Raw genomic sequence first — 6308 nt, forward strand, 5'->3', positions numbered from 1 at the left:
GGCTGTGAGCTGTAATAAACTCTTCCCTGGTTGATTTTGACCAGCGTTTCATTACAGCAAGAGAAACTAGGCTAGCACAGTCATGGAGAGAGAGGGAAGGATTCCCAAGGGCAAAGCCAAAGTCTGGTTTCGTGGATGTGTGTGCATTTGAGTGTGGAGGTCAGAGGTTATCATCAGATGTCTTCCTCAATCACCCTGTACTTTCATTTTTGAGACAGGGTCTCTCCATGAACCTGTAGCCTGCAGGGGTAGCTAGACTGGCTGTCCAGCAAGCCCTGGGAATCCTCCTGTCTCTGCCTCCCCAGTGCTGGCTTTTGGATGACTACTGGGGATGGAAGTCAGGTCCCCATGCTTATGTAGTAAGCAGTTGGCATTGGGATCACCCACTTAGCCCCCGGTTTCTTTTTTGTATACACTACACCTGACCAGGAAGCAAAGTCAGCCTGGAGCCTTAGCTATGTCTTTTTTTTTTTTTTGGTTCTTTTTTTCGGAGCTAGGGACCGAACCCAGGGCCTTGTGCTTCCTAGGTAAGCGCTCTACCACTGAGCTAAATCCCCAGCCCTGCCTTAGCTATCTCTTAAGGTCTATATTTGGTTCTTAGCTCGTAGAGCCAAAACATTCACCAGATTTTCAGTGTTTCAGCATTGATAGCTGTTATATAAAAGGAGAATGCCAAGCTTACAACTTTCATACATTTCATTCAATACATAATAGGTAGCAGGCTGGTGGGGTGGCAGCAGTTCAATCTCTGGGACCCATGTGTTACAAGGAGAGGATAACATGACTCCTGAACGTCATCCTCAGACCTCCACAAGTGTGCCTTCAGTGTTCCTCTGAATAAATAAGTGTAATAATTAAAGAAAATACAAAACCAAACCAAACCAAAAACTCTAAACACTAGGTAGCAATAACAACACCAACAACAATAACAAAACGCAGCCATTTTGCCAACGTTGGTGATTGAACAACAAACAGAAATAAATGTGTTTTTAGCCTTCAGGAAACACACTTAAACGAGGAAATAAGACCAGTCAGTCAAATGTGGAATGGACATCCTAAATGCTGTGAGTCCAGTGAGATGGCTCAGTAGGTAGGGCAGGGCCCTTGTTGTCACGCCTGATGACATTAGTTTGATCCCCAAGACCCACATAATGGAAGGAAGAGAAATGACTCCTGTCTTCTTGCTTGTGGAGCCACCAGATTGGCAAAAAACCACCATGTCTCAATGTCTCTACTTCTGTGATGAAGTTGTGCTCAATGCCAAGTAATTAGTCATGTCTTCTCGTGGGTGTCTGCTCTATAAAGCCTTGCTCCAGGGATTTGCACCCCTACCCCCCACCCCATCCTCTGAGTAAAGTTCAGTGCTGGAGTTTTTTTCTCTAAGAAACAACTGGCTCTGAAAAGGTCTCAACAAAAGTAAAATCATCCTAAAGATATAAATTGTAAATTATACTGGAATTGTCAAGTGGGAATAAAATAATGTCACTCTTTAAAGGTGGTGTCTGGTAGATGGTCTTACCTTCGCTTCAGTCACAAAGAAAAGAATTGGGTACCATTTTGGAATGAAAACTACCTTGAGCACCAAAGGCATTCTCATCCCGTCTCATCCAGCCTTCTGAGCAAGGTGTCTTTGGAGAGCAGGAGGGTGACCCTGACACTGAGATTCATCACCAGCAGCTTGACTGAGTGACAGGACCACCTGTATAGACAGAGCTCATGAGCACGCATGAACCCTGACTACTTGAGCAGAAACACTAGCTCACTGGGATGTCACGTGTTCAGGGACTCTAGGTCCTATTAGGAATCTTGGACTGAAAAGTCAAAGGAATAGATTTGGGCTATATAAAGAATTAAAATATTTTAAAGGGGTTGGGGATTTAGCTCAGTGGTAGAGCGCTTGCTTAGCGAGCGCAAGGCCCTGGGTTCGGTCCCCAGCTCCGAAAAAAAGAAAAAAGGAGAAAAAATATTTTTAAAATATATATTTTAATATAAAGTATGTATGTATGTATGTATGTATGTATGTATGCATGCATGTGTCTATTTTATTGGAGTTGGGGCACAGTCCCAGGCTCAGCATACTCAAGGTCTTGGCTTAAATCCCAAGAACACACAAGCATTTTTTTTTGAGAGTTTTCTCATTAAGGACTAAATTATTAAAATTCTTGCCAAGGGCCAATGAGGCAGCTCTGTGGGTAAAGGTGCTTGCTTGTGAAAGCCTGGGTACCTGAAATTGATCCCTAGAACCTATATAGAAGTCCGAGAAGAGAACTGCTCACTATGGTGGACTAATTACATTGGAGTCTGCTGTTATGTTGAGAGAGATCATGAGGGAAAAGAGTAGTGTTACTATCAACAAAAATTTGTTATTGCCAAGCATTTTAAGATTTATTAATTTATTTTATATACATTATACACTGTAGCTATCTTCAGACACACCAGAAGAGGGCACCAGATCCCATTAGAAATTGTTGTGAGGGGTTGGGGATTTAGCTCAGTGGTAGAGCGCTTGCTTAGCGAGCGCAAGGCCCTGGGTTCGGTCCCCAGCTCCGAAAAAAAGAAAAAAAAAAAAAAAAAAGAAATTGTTGTGAAAGGAGCCAAAACCATCCAATGGAAAAAAGATAGCATTTTCAGCAAATGGTGCTGGTTCAACTCGAGGTCAACATGTAGAAGAATGCAGATCGATCCATGCTTATCACCCTGTACAAAGCTTAAGTCCAAGTGGATCAAGGACCTCCACATCAAACCAGATACACTCAAACTAATAGAAGAAAAACTAGGGAAGCATCTGGAACACATGGGCACTGGAAAAAATTTCCTGAACAAAACACCAATGGCTTATTCTCTAAGATCAAGAATCGACAAATGGGATCTCATAAAACTGCAAAGCTTCTGTAAGGCAAAGGACACTGTGGTTAGGACAAAACTGCAACCAACAGATCGGGAAAAGATCTTTATCAATCCTACAACAGACAGAGGGCTTATATCCAAAATATACAAAGAACTCAAGAAGGTAGACTGCAGGGAGACAAATAACTCTATTAAAAAATGAGGTTCAGAACTAAACAAAGAATTCACAGCTGAGGAATGCCGAATGGCTGAGAAACACCTAAAGAAATGTTCAACATCTTTAGTCATAAGGGAAATGCAAATCAAAACAACCCTGAGATTTCACCTCACACCAGTGAGAATGGCTAAGATCAAAAACTCAGGTGACAACAAATGCTGGCGAGGATGTGGAGAAAGAGGAACACTCCTCCATTGTTGGTGGGATTGCAGACTGGTACAACCATTCTGGAAATCAGTCTGGAGGTTCCTCAGAAAATTGGACATTGAACTACCTGAGGATCCAGCTATACCTCTCTTGGGCATATACCCAAAAGATGCCCCAACATATAAAAAAGACACGTGCTCCACTATGTTCATCGCAGCCTTATTTATAATAGCCAGAAGCTGGAAAGAACCCAGATGCCCTTCAACAGAGGAATGGATACAGAAAATGTGGTACATCTACACAGTGGAATATTACTCAGCTATCAAAAACAATGCCTTTATGAAATTCATAGGCAAATGGTTGGAACTGGAGTGAGGTAACCCAATCACAGAAGAACACACATGGTATGCACTCATTGATAAGTGGCTATTAGCCCAAATGCTTGAATTACCCTAGATGCACAGAACACATAAAACTCAAGACGGATGATCAAAATGTGAATGCTTCACTCCTTCTTTAAAAGGGGAACAAGAATAGCCTTGGCAGGGAATAGAGAGGCAAAGATTAAAACAGACACAGAAGGAACACCCATTCAGAGCCTGCCCCACATGTGGCCCATACATATACAGCCACCCAATTAGACAAGATGGATGAAGCAAAGAAGTGCAGGCCGACAAGAGCCGGATGTAGATCGCTCCTGAGAGACACAGCCAGAATACAGCAAATACAGAGGCGAATGCCAGCAGCAAACCACTGAACTGAGAATAGGACCCCTGTTGAAGGAATCAGAGAAAGAACTGGAAGAGCTTGAAGGGGCTCGAGACCCCTTATGAACAACAACGCCAAGCAACCAGAGCTTCCAGGGACTAAGCCACTACCTAAAGATTATACATGGACTGACCCTGGACTCTGACCTCATAGGTAGCAATGAATATCCTAGTAAGAGCACCAGTGGAAGGGGAAGCCCTTGGTCCTGCTAAGACTGAACCCCCAGTGAACGTGATTGTTGGGGGGAGGGCGGCAATGGGGGGAGGATGGGGAGGGGAACACCCATAAAGAAGGGGAGGAGCGGGGTTAGGGAGATGTTTGCCCGGAAACCAGGAAAGGGAATAATATTTGAAGTGTAAATAAGAAATACTCAAGTTAATAAAAAAAAAAAGAACCAATATAATATCTATGTAATGTTAAGAGGAAATAGGTTAGACTGGATTACCTGTCAAAATTTAGTCTCATATGGTCCTCAATAAACTGGAAAGCCACAAAAATGAAAAAAAAAAATTGTTGTGAGCCACCATGTGGTTACTGGGAATTGAACTCAGAACCTCTACAAGAATAGTCAGTCAGTGCTCTTTTTTTTTTTTTGTTCTTTTTTTTTTTCCCGGAGCTGGGGACCGAACCCAGGGCCTTGCGCTTCCTAGGTAAGCACTCTACCACTGAGCTAAATCCCCAGCCCCTCAGTCAGTGCTCTTAACTGCTAAGTCATCTCTTCAGCCCCGCCAAGCATTTTAGATGTATAATTTATGTTTTAAATGTTGCATTGAGAGCTGGAGAGATGGCTCAGTGGTTAAGAGCACCGACTGTTCTTCCTGAGGTCCTGAGTTCAAATCCCAGCAACCACATGGTGGCTCACAACCATCTGTAATGAGATTCGATGCCCTCTTCTGGTGTGTCTGAAGACAGCTACAGTGTATTCATATACAATAAATAAATCTTTAAAAAAATGTTGCATTGATAAATAATACTTTTTGTTTGGGCATGGTGGTTAACACCTTTAATCCCAGCACTAGGGAGGCAGACACAGGTGGATCTCTGTGAGTTCAAGACCAGCATGGCCTACAGAATAAGTTCCAAGACATCCAGGACACTCTCTGAAACAAACAAACAAAAAAAAAAACTGTGTGTATGTGTGTGTGTGTGTGTATGTGCACACACACACACACACACACACAGTTGTCTGCATGGATGCATGTGCACCACATATATGCATGTTTCCTGTGGAGACGAGAAGAAAGCATGAGATTAACCTATCTTGTCTTAGCATCCTAAATATTGGGATAGCAGAAGTGCACCACTATACTGTGATCCTTGCCTTCCCTTACCTGTGTGAGATTTTGGTTTTTCAAGATTTCTTTCCCCATCATTTTTTGTTCCTCCTGTCTATGTGTTTGCCAGCTTCAGTGACCACAGGCATTTAGATCCTCATGGCTCACATGCCTCTGTCTCTCTCCTAATGTCATGGCTGCAGTGGAAACAGGTTATATATATAGAGCAGGCCTGTGCAGAGGTGAGGGGTCTCAGGAGAAGGGACTTGGGCTGTTGCCCCCTCTCTACAGAGAGAGCACGACATTCACACATAGATCATAAATGACTGGAACCAGACACCAAGAATAAAGACAGTGCAGGAACTGTTCCCCCACAGCAGAAATGGTGGACAGGACTGCAGTCCACAACCTGGGGCTCCTGAGAAGGCAGGCCGTCAGGAACCCAGCTCAGGACCTGGTTTGAGGGGACTGGAAACCGAATGAATCTTCTAGATGTGCTTCTCTGTATTACTTCTGAGCCAGAGGCCCGTTTGTCATGTGCCACATTGTCAGTAACAGCTGATCCATTCATACTGGAAGCATAGATGACTTTGTGACAAACTCTTCACCAACACTGTATGTGTCTTGTACACCCCCAGCCCAATGCTACCCTACCACTTACTCAATAGCTCCAAGGACAGGGTTCAAGCAGCTTCAGGCCAGCTTCGCAGAGCTACAGCCTGAAGGGCCTCACTTGGGTCTGTAGTGTATAGTTGCCTGCTCTCCATCCAAGACAGGATCTACGTGTGACTGATACCTGTGTAACTAAGAATGTGGGGGACAGATGCCCTCCATGTTGTCTTTTTGAATGGGTGATGATAGGCAAGTGCTCCCCATTTTTCTCCACGGTGCAGGTGGTTTGGGGATGTATTTCCCAGGCTTTCTCAGAGACTCATGGCACTATAGGGCTCTTTCCTTAGTGCTGTCCTCCCCAAGAAGGCATCCTGGTACTGGGTCTCCCTCCTTCCCTGTTCTGTATTCCTGCTCCTCAGAGTCATTTATGTAAAATATGTAAC

The sequence above is a fragment of the Rattus norvegicus genome, chromosome 10, assembly GCF_036323735.1.
Source record: "Rattus norvegicus strain BN/NHsdMcwi chromosome 10, GRCr8, whole genome shotgun sequence".
In the NCBI taxonomy this organism is placed as follows: Eukaryota; Metazoa; Chordata; class Mammalia; order Rodentia; family Muridae; genus Rattus; species Rattus norvegicus.